The sequence below is a fragment of the Oryctolagus cuniculus genome, chromosome 16 (assembly GCF_051225735.1).
Source record: "Oryctolagus cuniculus isolate XC-2025 breed Fujian yellow rabbit chromosome 16, ASM5122573v1, whole genome shotgun sequence".
Taxonomy (NCBI): Eukaryota; Metazoa; Chordata; class Mammalia; order Lagomorpha; family Leporidae; genus Oryctolagus; species Oryctolagus cuniculus.
Genome location: NC_142882.1, coordinates 74,183,191 through 74,197,384, shown reverse-complemented (window position 1 = coordinate 74,197,384; position 14,194 = coordinate 74,183,191). Strand labels below are relative to the sequence as shown.

General features: G+C 39.8%; 1 protein-coding gene across 1 annotated transcript in view; it reads left to right on the top strand.

Annotated features, from left to right (window-relative positions):
- The window catches only part of GLCCI1 (glucocorticoid induced 1), a 241,277-nt gene that overhangs the window by 96,856 nt on the left and 130,227 nt on the right, over positions 1-14,194 (top strand). The gene's annotated exons all lie outside the window — the stretch shown is intronic.

Sequence of the window (14,194 nt, the reverse complement as noted above, 5' to 3'; positions counted from 1 at the left end):
TGCTGCGAAGACTTGGCTGGCATGGGTGGGAGTAGGGCCATAAATTTCTCTGTGGTTTTCAGCTAGAGTAGAGTGGTTATTGTCTAAAAGTTTTCTATTTTTCTAGGCTGACCCCTTCCTGGTTCTTTGGCTAGACACAGCAGGCTTTTGTTTAGGCTTTTTTTGTCTGTGCCTGTTGGTTTTTGCGGACTGCTAGCTTATTCAGCTCCATGTCTGGGATATATAAGGCAAACAAACAAAAAGCACAGGGAACTGATCACTGCGTTTTTCCTCAGGTCCTGATTTCTCAAGCCAGTCAGCCTTCGTCCTTCCATCTTTCAATCTTACGTGCAGCGTCCAAAGGCTTAAATTCCACTTAGCTCAAAGAATAGGAAGAAGTAAACAACAAAACAAATGAGCAAGTGCCTATTCTCAGAGCAGGAGAGGAGGCAGAATGACAGTCTCATTTACAGTGGTGAGTGGAGGGGAGGAAGAGGGCTGGGATCCATGTATGGATAGACAGTTCATCTGAAGTCAGAAGCAGAAAAGCTGACCATATTGCAAATGCAGAGAATTTGGTGTGTGTAGTGGTGGTTGATGAGGAAGCTCTCTCTTGTCGAGTTTTATTGTCTCAATGCAATAAGAAATGAACCTGTCAGCTGAAAAAGGAGAGGATCTGGGTGGGCCAGGGATTTGCAGAGGGATGATGTGAATCAGTTGCTTTGTGGGGTGGTAGAGAGAACCTCCTAGAGAATGCACCAAAGTGGGATTGCTGAGCATAGCGAAGTCACACAAACCTAAAAGGAAACCTGTCTGCACAGCTGCTTGTTTCCCTGCAGAAACAGGCACAATGTAGGCAGGTAGATTTGAGTTTAATCACTAATTATTGCCGAATTAAATATTAGAAGGGGAAAGGGATAAGAGTATGGAGGGTATTTAGTAGGGAGTGATGATGATGATGATGATGGAACCAGAATCAGCACTTCAGCATGGCAAGACCTGGAAGGTACTATTTACTTTGTGTTTTGCGACACAGTGACTATGGATAGATTCTGATGTGTAAAAGGAAGAATTTGAGAAGATGATGGTGCATATTTGGGGATGTTTGGATTGGCAGTCCTAATGGGATTGAAGAAGTGTTAAACTGGAACTGATACATTAATGGTACTCAAGACAGGAGCTGATAGCCACAGAGTAGGCATTTGAAATTGAAATTTCAGGAATAGAACATGTTGGAAATGAAATGTTTTGGGGTAGGAAATAGGAGCATGTAGCTCAGCTGTGGCAGATGGAAGACCACTGGCAAACTAAAGGCACTTACAAACTCTCTGACTGAAAATAATGTAAAACAATTAAAATACAGAAATATGTTTTAAAATATTTTTTTTAATTGAGAGGCAGAGAGGAAAAGAGAGAGACAGATGTCTTTCATTCACTGGTTCACTCCCAAATACCCACAACAGCCAGGGATGGGCTGGACTGAAGTCAAGAGCTTGGGACTCCGTCTAGGTTGTCTAGGTTTCCCACGTAGGTGTCAGGGACCCAAGGACTTGAGGCATCACCTGCTGCCTCCCAGAACGTGCACCATAAGAAAGCTGAATCAAAAGTGAAGTTACTGAGACTTGAACCAGACATTCTAGTAAGAGATACAAAAGTCCCAAGTGGCAATTTAAGCTGTTGCACCAAATGTCTGCCCCCAAATATGCTTTCAAATGCATCAGTGAACCAGAACTAAAGTAAATCCAAAGCAAATTCAAACAGAAGCCCTAAAAAGATGACTGAGGCACTGCTACTGGCTTTTGCACTGAGGCTTTGGACAGATCCAGGGGACCTTGAGTTCAAGTTTCATAGCCTTGTATAATACGGACAGGAATGGGTCACAATCACAGGTCAGCCCAAAGAAAGCAGTCCAAAAACCGTCCCCTACCTGGAGCTCCAAAGGGTACACTAGAGATAAAGTTGCCCACAGCAGCCAATAAAGAACTTAGCTTATCTTAAAATTTGGCACTGACTAGAGGGGAAGGAAAATCTTCCCTGAACGTTTGTTAAAAACAAGCTGAGCCTTCTGCGTGTTTTGTTGCCTGAGTTTCAGTACCTGGGTGGTCTGGAAAAACTTCAAGCTGAGAATTTAGTTGAAAGTGGTCCTCCTGCAGTAGTACCCAAGGGCATCTGGCAGAAATGCAAATCCTATCTAAATGAACTCCCTTCAATCTAGGCTTCAGAAAATTCCTATAGAAATATGAATCCACAGTTAAAAACAAGGGCACCATGGGTGACACAACACAAATAGCAAGCAGCTAAACATAAAAACCTTAGATACTGGAAATATCAGGTGGAGCAAATTTTATATACAATTTTTAATGATTAGAGAGGTGGAAACTAGGGAGTCACCATGTTTTTACATAGAAAATATGAAAGAACCTACAAATAAATTAGAGTTAAGACTTTTTACCAAAATGCCTACTTACAGGGTGATTGAGTTAAAATACCTTTTTATATACTTGTAACAAATGGTTATGGTCTATCACTGAAAACATATAATATATAAAGCTAGAAGAATTTTAAGTATCTGAGGAAAAAGTTAACAAAATAGGTACATAGGGAATGATAAGATTATTGACAGAAATTAAAGGCAACTTCAATAAGTGGAAATACTATGTTGATGGATAGGAAGATTTGATATTGTAAAAATGTTTCCCCTTTTATTGATCCATACATTTAATTGGATTGAGGTAAAAGTCCTTTTATTGATCCATACATTTAATTGGATTGAGGTAAAAGTCCCGACAAGATGTTTTGTTTTTGTTTTTGCAAGCAGAGTTTTAGGAGTGGATCATGGAACTTGGAAGATTAATTCTCAAGTGTGTGAGAGCTGGCATTGAAAATCAGTTGGGAAAGTGTGGGCTTGAAATAAATGATGCTGATACAGCTGGTTATTAATGAAGAACAAAAATGAACTTGAAACTTTATCTTATAGCGCATGCCAAAAATCAGTTTTGGGTAGATTAAAGACTTTATATTAGGTAGAGCTTTAAAACTTTTAAGATGATAATACAAGATAATATCCTTTTCAATGAAAAGGAAAGAAGGGTTCCTAAAGCTAGACAGAAAAGCATAAACAGCAGGGGGTGGGAAGTTGGTAGGGGGGTTGAGCCACTCCACTTCCCATCCAGCTTCCTGCTAATGTGCATCTTGGGAAGCAGCAAGTGAGGGCTTTGCCTCCCATGTGCTAGAACCAGATGGAGTTCCAAGCTCCCAGGTTTGGCCTGGTATAGTCCTGGTGGTTGTGGGCATTTGGGGAGTAAACCAGCAGATGGAAGATTCTCTCTCTCTCCCTCTTTCTCTCTCTCTCCCTCTCTCTCTCTCTCCCTCCCTCCCTCCTGCCATCTGTCTCTACCTGTCAAAATAAAAGAAATTTTAAAAATTAAAAAAAATGACTCTAAAGGTATTACTAAAAGCCAACTATATTAAAACAAAGAACTTCTGTTCATCCAAAACTACTCTATCCTAACAGGAGTGAAAAGATGAGCCATGCACCAGGAGAGGACCTTTGCTGTACTATTATGTGACAAAAAATTAGTATCCAGACGACATGGACACTGTAAGTCTGTAATAGTCAGCTTTTAGGTACTTTAACTAAACTACTTGGGAAAAAGCTACTTGGGAAGGAAGAAGATTCTTTTAGCTCACAGTTTTAGAGGCTCCCAGTCCAAGATCACATGCCCCCATTAGTTCAGGCATCTGGTAAAGGTGGAGGCTGCCAGCCGCAGTGTATGTAGGAGGAGCAATCATATGATGAGCCAGGAAGCAGAGAAATACAGGGAGTAGACTCTTCCTCTGTGTCCATGTGTGTCTCTTTATAAAGCCATCATGATTCAGTCCTCCACCCTAGCAACTGATTCCATTCCAATCACTTCTCAAAAGCCCCACCTTCAGACACCATAATTGGATCAAGCCTCCACCCTTATTACATAAACCATTAGCATGAAGCCATTAACCATTAACATAAGACTTGGGGTTTCAACATCTGCTTGAGTTGGAGAGCCAAATCTTGTTCAAGCTGTAACATAGACCATAATTTAAAATAAAAAAAAAACTAATTTAATTTGAATGGCAAAAAGATCTGAATAGGCACTTCCTGAAACGAAAATACAGATATGAATAAACATATGAAAATTTGCTCAACTTTATTTGTAATTAGGGAAATGCAAAGTAGAATCACAGAGGCATATTATTTCAATCCTGTCAGCTTGACAAAAAATTTAAGATGTGAAATAATAAGAATTAAAGAAGGTGTGGAACCACTGAGTTATTTTTTTAGAAATATTTTGGATGTTTTAATGCTTATTTACTTGTTTTTATTTATTTGAAAGGCAGAGGGTGGAGAGAGAGAGAGAGAGAATCCTTTCATCTACTGGTTCACTTCTCAAATGCCTACAACAGCCAAGGCTGGGCCAGGCTGAGGCCAGCAGCCCAGACCCCATCAGAGTTTTGCAGGTGTGTGACAGAGACACATGTACTTGGGTTGCCATCTGCTGCTTCCTGGGGTGCATTAGTAGGGAGCTGAATCAGAAGTAGAGAAACCAGGACTTGAACTGTCACTCTGATATGGGTTGTGGGTGTACCATGCAGTGGCTTAACTCATTGTACCACAATGCCAACCCCCACTGAATTCTTAGGCACTGTTGATAGGAGTGTAAATTATTCCAAACATTTTGGAAGATGATTTGTCATTTACTGTTAGGTTGGAAATATGCATGCCCTTTGACCCAATAGTCCTACTCTTCGATAGTTGACTGAGAAAAACCCTTATACACTATGATACAAGTACAAGAATGTTTCTGGTTACACTAGTGGTAATAGCAAAAGCCATTCATCAAAGTAGAATGTATTGAAAATTATGATATATTCATATAATTGAATACTATACAGCAGTGAAAATTGTAGTTATTTGCAAAAAAAAAAAAGTGCACGAGTTTTAGGAGCATACTAAATGGAAGAAGAAAGATCCATACAGTAAAATTCCAATTAAAGTTCAAATCATGCAGAATTATTTACTATCAATATTCAGGTGATAAAGTAGAAACTTGCATGTGGTAAAGTAGAAACAATATGTAGAGAATAATCAGGAAGAATGGGATCAGAGAGAGACATGTAGAGGCTTAAATGCTTGATATTCTTTTAACAGGATGCTGGGTACATCAGTGATACATTGTGGTGTTATGCTTATTTTTAAGCATTTATCTTATAAATATTGTTTTTTGCATCTAATATCTAATAAATGCTTCATTTTTTAAAGATTTATTTATTTTTTACTTGAGAGTCAGAGTTACACAGAGAGAGACAGAGAGAGAGAGAGAGGTCTTCCATCCGCTGGTTCATTCCCCAGTTGACCACAGCGGATTGGCTGTGCCAATCCAGAGCCAGGAGCCAGGAGCCAGGAGCTTCTTCTGGGTCTCCCATGCAGGTGCAGGAGCCCAAGGACTTGGGCCATCTTCTACTGCTCTTCCAGGCCACAGCAGAGAGCTGGATCAGAAGTGGAGCAGCTGGGACCAGAACCGGTGCCCAAATGGGATGCCGGTACTTCAGGCCAGGGCGTTAACCTGCTGCACCACAGCGCCGGCCCCAAGCATTTATCCTATAAATATTGTTTTGTATGCATCTAATATTTAATAAAATAAGATTTCAAAGCTCCTTGGAGTTGAGGAGGTAAAAGAGGTTTTTCACAGCATTATTTCATGCCAGAAACAGCAAAGTTTCCATAAGAGACTAATTAGATAAGTAAAGGTAGAGCTATGCCGTATGCAGCCATGAAGGAGGGTGAGTTAAAGTGCATGTACTATTGTGAGGAGATACTCTTCATATAAGAGATGGAAGAAGGAAGTTACAGAGCAGTATAATATCTCATTCGTATAAGGAACACATAAAACACCCTTGTATAAAAATATAAAAAGTAGTAGACACACAGAAGTTTAAAAAGTGCTGGAGATCTGGATGTTGGGTGTTAGGATTATTCATGATTTATTATTGTTATAGCAAAAAACAAATCAGTTGAAGAATAACAAAAAATACCTAAGAAAATCAGAAAGAAGAATATGAAACATTTTATAAAATATGTTTATTATTTGAAGAAAATGATTTCACTTTTATTAGAGTTACAAAATAAAACTTGAAGATAAGTATATCAAGTTTCTGGCTAAGAAGACTAAATATAATAAGGTTAAATTCTTCCCAATTTAGTTTATAGGATTAAAACAATCTCAAGCACAATCCCAATAGAATTTTTTTTTGATTGATAAAAATGTTCTAAAGTTCATCTGGAGGGATCCATTGAACTGTGATAATAGAAATCTGAAAATTGAGAAACAAGAGGTCAGACTTGCCCTAATGCATATTTTTTTAAAAGATTTATTTATTTATTTATTTATTTAAAAGGCAGAGTTACAAAGAGTCAGAAACAGAGAGAGACAGAGAGAAGTCTTCCATCCAATGATTTACTTCCCAAATGGCTGCAACAGCTGGAGCTGAGCCAATCTGAAGCCAGGAGCCAGGAATTTCTTCTTGGTCTCCCATGAGGGTGCATGGGACTTGGGCCATCTTCTGCTGCTTTCCCAGGCCATAGTAGAGAGCTGGATTGGAAGTGGAGCAGCCAGGACTCGAACTGGTGCCCATATGAGATGCCGGCACTGCAGGTGGTAGCTTTACCCACTATGCCACAGCACTAGCCCTGCCCTAATGCATATTAAAATGGATGATGATGTGACAGCCATTCACCAATATGGTACAAACAGGAAGCTCTTAAACATTTAATAGAAAGTACTTAAGCATCTCTTTGTACTTTCAAACACTGTAGATGATGAAGTAATTGTAATAGAGAAGAACGATGAATCATGTAATAAATAACATTTGTATAATGACTAAAGAAAGGAATGGAGTTTGCACCTTCACCAATTCCAAAGTAAATTCTAAATAAGTTAAAGAAATAAACAAAATTAAAAGCGCTATAACTAGAAGATAACAGAAAATATCAAACAGACTCAGAATGGTGTTTGCTGCAGAACCAACTGATAGTCTTGATTACTAACCCTTTTTTTCTTCCCTTCACTTCCTTTGGCTTTCATAACATGCTTTTTAGTTTTTCTCCCATCACTTTGGGCTCTATTTCTCCAGTGCCTTTGCAGGATTATCCTCTTCTCAAAGTCATTATATGTGTGAGTTACTCAGGTCCCTTCTTTCTCCACACTCTCTCCCAAGGGATCCTCATTCCTACCTAGGGCTCCAATTACCATATCTACTCAGGTGACTCATAAATTTAAGCTGTAATACACGCAGCAATTAGGTGGCTTCCTCAAAATGAGAGATTTTTATTAAGAGATCATTGACAAAGGATTTAGGAAAAACAACAAAGGATAGTGGTATAATGTCTCAGGGAAGTATTATGGCTTAAGCCTAGAGGAGCAATAAGGTCCAAAGTTGCAGGGAGGGGAGGGGCGGGGAGAGAGAGAGAGTGAGAGAGAGAGAGAACATGAAATACATACTGAGCATTTATTCTCTTCCTTTATTCTTCTGCCACCACAACTAGAAGTGAGAAATCATGGGAGCCAGATGCTAGGATACATAGGATGTTGGTTCATTCCATACAGGTCAGTTTCTCTGGAGAGGCGTGGAGAGTGGCTGCTGATGGGCAAGCAGAAAACATCTCCCTAGCATTCACCTCCCACTTGGATTCTGCTTTTGGACATCCCAAGGCAATCAGACTCATCAGCCAAAAACTGAACTCCTGAGCTTCCCACTCCATATATATCCCTTTCAAAATTCAAACTAACAACAACAAAAAAACACAGTCCTCTTTCAATGTCACCTTTCTTTTTTTTTTAACAATACAAATTTATTCCCTTGGATTAAAAAATGATTCTCATCTATGTTTAAGGTATACTTATATTTTGATAAGCATAGATAGTGAAAATTCACTACAATCAAGCAAGTTAACCTTGCCTCAATTACCCAGTTTTTGTGTGGCAAGGATACCTAAAATCAACTGTTTTTAGCAGAAATCTTGAGAACAGAACAATATTATTTAATATAGCCATTATGTGGTATATTAGATCTTTCAGTGTGTTTTGTGTCATCAGATGATATCAGTGGCAGATCTGTTTAATGATAACCATGTAGGGATGGATTGCAGTGGTGAAAGAGGAGGTATAAATAGATCATTGAGGGAACCATTCTATCAATCAAGGCAGCAGTGGTGGCAGAATGGTCTAAAGTAGTATTGGTGAAGATGGAGAGAAGTGACTGAATTGAAATGGATAGATGGGTTTAGGAAACAAAGTCAGTAGAACTCCAGACTAGATTAGATGTTAAGGGTAAAGGTAATGTGGCTTTCCAAGATGACACCTGCAGTGGTTTCCTGTAGCTTGTAGGAGGGAGCTATAACTGTAGCATGAACTTACTGGCCTCACCTCCATCTCCAGACCTCCTGATCATTCCAGCTTCATCTGTCAAGCCCCTCCTGTGTTTGCTCTTGAGCAAGACCTAAGGTTTAACTGTCTGTAATGCCCTTACTCAGCTACCTAACTCCAGTCGCCCTTCCTCAGGGAGGCCTCTCCTGATTTAGTTATAATTAGCTCTAATGCTCCTATTAAGGCCTGGTATTTTGTGCACCTTCCCTTCATATGACATTTCTACTAGCAGCTCCCAATCTTTGCATAGATTTTCAACTAGTGTCTGCCCTACCTGCGATTCCATGAGGGACTGTCTTCTTTGTCTCACAGCCATATTCTTAGTGCTTGGCACCTGGTAGTTTCTCTCTCTCTCTCTCTCTCTCTCTTTCCCCTCCTCCTTTTCCTCCTCTCCCTCAAACTCTCCCTCTCCCTCTTTCCCTGCCTCCCTCCTCCTATGAGTAAGAACAAAAGCAATGGAATATATCACAAAGAAAAATATTGTTTTTATTATATTACAATTATAAATAACAATAAAGAGAAAATAATAAACAAGTGATAAACTTAGAGAGGTACTTATAATGTAAACAGAAATACAATTATATCCTCAAAGGAGTTCTTGCCACATCAGTAGTCAAAAAACTGAAAACACCCAGTAGAAACTGGCAAAAATAAATCAAACAATAAAAACATTCCCTAGAATATGAAGGGTTATGTAACTTCTCACTGTAGAAATTGGAACCACAAATCCAATGGACCTAAACACTAAGGAAATGCATATTTTATAGGACCAAAAAGCCAGGCTGGCTTCCCTTAGGATCACAAGAGGACACCCAGCAGCAACTGGGGTGTGGCTGAGGGGTGAGGAGAGGCAACATGCTTGCTTTTCACACCCACTAGAGGAGTGGTGTCTCTTTGCTAGCAGTGAAACACAAGTACTTCTTCTCAGCCTTATGGACTCAGTTGAGGACCAATCTGGGTCAAATCTGCCAGAGAAATGCCATGTTCTGATTTTAAGCCATTCACTGGCAAAAGATATTTTGGTTTCCCATGTTTGGTTTGTATTAGACAGGACCCATTTCTGGAGCTAGCGTTAGGTCCAGAAGCCATGTTGTTGTTGAGAAGTCAAAGGCGATGCTCAGTATCATTGGCCAAAACCACATGGGAAAGATACAGCAAAATAAAGACAGTAGTGAGGTATCATTTTTCAACTCTCAAATTTAAAGCTTGCTTTTATAAAATCATACTAGTCACTGAAAATGGATTGCAAACTGATTTAATCTTTCTGGATGGCAACTTGGCAATATATGAAAATCTTGAAAACGCTTATACCAAATTTTGGAAAGTGTACATGGAGAAATAGGAAGGAAACAGACAAGACTATTCATGTGGTTGTCACTGTGTGGTAAGCCTATAGGTGGTTTTTATTTTCTTTTCAATATTTTCCAAATTTTCTTTCACAAGCCCAATTATATTTATTTAAACACAAAGAATATAAAGTAACATGCTATTTCAAAACATAGAGAGCTTTTAGTCAGAAATATCCTCTAGAAACCCAAGTAATGAGAAAAGTAGTCTATGGATTCATTTGCTCTCTTAAGATAATGAAAACAAATATTTGTTTTCTTTTTTTGTTTCTTTTTTTTTAGTTTTTAACAGGTTCAATATAGATCACAGATACAATTCTAATAATATAATCAGTATCTTCTCCCTCTCTCCCCTTTACCCCTTCTCCCTTCTCCGTGTCCCCCTTCTCCCCTTCAATTTTCAGATAACATATCTTTAATTTACATTGCATTCAAGGGCTTAATGCACCAGTAAATAAAAGTTCAACAAGTTAAAAGCAAAAAGACCCTAGTTTAGCAGAAATGTGGGCAAGGGCTATAAACAATAATCAAATAGGAAAACAACTATTTCATCTATATGCAGTCAATTTCAAAGTAATCAGAGATCATTAAAACTATGGTAGTATAACATTCTTAACCATTAGTTCGACAAAAATATAAAACAAAGTTTGGCAACAACTAGCAATACTAATACACAGAGGCATTTCTTTTTATTTCTTTTTTTTTTAATTTTAGCTCCCACATATAAGGGAGAACATAACAGTGTTCATCTTTCTGTGTCCTGTTTATTTCATTCAATGTGATGTCCTCCAGTTACATCCATTTTGCTGCAAATGGTAAAATTTCACTCTTTGTAATAGTTGAATAATAATTCATTGTGTATATTTGCCACATTTTCTTCATCCATTCATCTGGTGATAGACACCTTGATTGATGCCATATTTTGGCTATTGTGGAAAGAAACTATTTAAATGAAAAGATCCTGAGTTACTGAAATCTCAGCTTCTTGTGTTCTAGTTTAACACAGATTGAGCTGGAACGCAGGGGGAAAATGAAAAACATAAAATCCTGTGGTAATATATGTAGCTGCAACGGAGTATTTAGCATTTTATTGTGTGTTCTTTTAAATCAACCTAATTCAGCTCAACAGGCTCTTGCCTGCCACAGCAAGTAAAGGGTTGAGGCCGTAGATGACCAGACTGAGCCTGACTTAATGTCATGTTCATTGAGGAGAAGGGGTTGGGCAGGTTTTCAAAAAAAGTAAACATAGGAAAATATCTGAACTCAATTTTAAGACTGATCTGAACACCTAGCACAAAGCAGTATCTGTTACTGAACTGAGGTTTTTCAACAGATGTTTAAGCCAATGTGATTCAGTGATGATTTTTTTCTTCAGATTTAATTTCATAATTTCTCTGTTTATTCTCAGATCACTCCCTCAGTTTTCTTTCTGCCTTCACCATCACCTCTCTTAAGAACCTGGGCCGAGTCACTTAACTGTTGCTGAATCCTATCTTAAAACAGACCTCTGTCATGGATTTCCCCCTTTGGAGATTTCCTCTGAATTTTGAAGTGAAGGATCATTAAAGTCTCTTTTGGTTCTGTGAACTGAGGCTAGCACTTAGGCTAATGAGCAAGAATTATATTGCACATTGTATTCCTTTTAGAGGCCTAGAAATCTAACTTTCACCTAGATGGGATGGGAATATTTATGTCAGCAACAGATTCCACTCATCAGTCTGAGCAGTTCCAGCAGGCGGGCAGCTCGACCTGTGCCTGAATTGGCCATGAACAGACAAGTGAGGACAGCAGGGGCAGGAAATGGGGTTAGGTTGATTTCCATCTATTAGCTGCAGCTTAAACCAGCATGCTCTGCCTTCCATTGGCTACAGCTGCTGAGAGCAGTGGGCTGAGGGTTGACCTATATCTGTCAGCTGTAGGTCAAACCCTGAATTTGTTTGCAGCAAACTTCAGTCTTCCAGAACACCAAGTCTGACTTCTACCCCGCCACGCTCACTATTTTTATCAGGAACTGAGATACCCTCCACCTGCAAAGAGCTTACATCTGTGGGTTTCCCATTCTCTATTCTTTTGCTTTCTTTTTCGCTGATGTTCCCTCCTGCCACCCTCTTGCCATTTTTGTCCTCTGCTTCTGTGTCATCCTGTGGCTGAGAAGGGTTGGGATGGTCACAGCTGTGCTCCTTCGAGCAATCACGGTCACACCAGCCCTTCCCTGTATGCCCCAGTTTCCATCTGCCCGAACTGTGCCTGTTGCTTTCTGTTGCAGTTGTCCAAGTTGGCAAAACCTTGTACCCACATGTGCCCTTCTAGGCCACCTTGGGTTTCAGAATGTGTCAGTTGCTAATTACAACTGCAGCTGCGGACAGAAACGCAGCATAAACACAATCAACATGTGGATCCTAAAGTTCTTACACAGTCTGTGTTTCTTGCTGGTTAAAAGACAATATAGTTATTTCTAATTTTTTTAAGAGATACATTTTAAGTACTTGCATATTTATTTTCTGGATTAGAGGACAAACTCCTTGAACTTTCATTTATACATGCTGCATCCAAATGCGACCATTTGTTTTAGGTCTCTGTCATTATATAGGTATTGTCTTGTGTCCCAGTTAGTATATGTGTGTATTTATTTACACTGGAATCATAATCTGAACTTACTGTATTCTGTTCTGCCTTCACACTCACATACCCATCCACTGTAGGCTCCTGTTTACAATGCAGAAACTGCTCTCCATTGCCTATTATCGTTTCTTCACCAAGACCTTGCAGTAACTGTAAAGAAGTCGAAATGATGAAAAGAATTTTCTAGCAGGTCCCCGTGCACACAAACCGCATCACAGTAATTTGAGATGGAAAAGACCTATTATGTCATCCCACTGATCCTCTGAGGGCCTGTGGTGGTTTTTCCCTCTCCAGTATACCGATCTACTTTTTCAGTGCCTTTTCCAATTGTAAATGGCGCAAGTGATGGGGCTGCCACCCCTCCCTGGGGATGGTGCTACAGTGTCTATAATAGATCTCTCCATTAGGGCATGTGGCTTGCTCAGCTGCCTAAATCATCGTTGTTTTGACTTTCATTTCCATCACTCCTCCTGCTGTCCCCTTGGACCACACGAAATAATTTCTCTCCCACCCTGCTATTTACACCCTTCAAGTACTTGTGGCCGATGAGCCAGTCTGCGTTAGTTAGTGCCGGGTGGGCATGCTGGGAGACTTGTCTCTTTCATCTTGCCTCTGAAGGCAGTCCCTTCAGACGTATAAATCATGTTTGTTGCTCTTCAATGACTGCCCATCAGTTTCTCAATAATTTGCCTCATTTCTTTGTCACTCACGCTGCTCAGGAAAACCCCCTTTGTTTGCCTGTGTCGCTGCACAATAAGAAGCTGATGGAAGTAGAATTTCTGCTTCCAGCAAACAGAGCAGACCCTTCAGCCCACAGCCAGGGTGATGGAGGCGTCTGGTCAGTTGTCTGGCTCTCTTACTTGGGGTGTGGAATTGCTGTGTTAACAAGCAGCTGGAGATGCATGAGGAGACAGGAACAGTTTATCTGTGTTCCATTGGCCAGTTGTTGTGGTGTTGTGTTCAGTTAATGCCCCGAGCTGTTTGAATCATATTTTGCTTCGCATTTTGATTCCCAGTTGGGAAAACTTCCCTGAACTTCCCAAGAGGATACCAGCCTCCTTCAGTCCATGAATGTTCCCATGATTACTGCTACAAAACCAGATGCTGTCAGCCACATCAGACGCCTTTGCTATGAGAGAGGCAGAATGTGCCTGTTACTTTGAATAGGAATGACCCTGCAGACCAGAAAATTCTGGTGACGGGGCTTGTAATGCTGGGGTCAGTGGTGTGTAGCCTCTCTCCTCTACAGTTAATGGCTACCCTGAGTGCTTAAGCACCCTCGAAAGCATCGCATTTAAAAGGTCTGGCCTGATGTGCTCCATATTCATACTTAAGCAATACTAATAATGCCAACCTGGGGCTTTGCAGAGTGTTTGCCTATAACTACATCATTCCGTTTCATAGTTTCAGCTGCCCCGTGAGGAAGGAATGATCATCTTTATTTACCAGGGAAGCTTAGAGAGGGTCTGCTGCTCAATTTCACAGACATCCAGTAGATTCTCCTTTTGAGTCGCCTGTCTCCTCCCTCTGAAATCATGGGGGGAAAATGCTGTCTGAGCAACATATGAAGAGACACTGGTTGTACAGGTTCCTAAAGTCACTGGAATGTTGGCTGTGGCATGCTTTTCTATATTCTTAGTTGGCAAAAATAGAGTGACTGGACATAGCCAACAGTTTGATATGGGTTCTATTGTTTTTTTAGTATCATAATTATGTTATTATTTGATGAAAGAGTATATTAAAGTGTATAAGACATAGCCTGCTATCTCCTTCTAAACAGTAGTA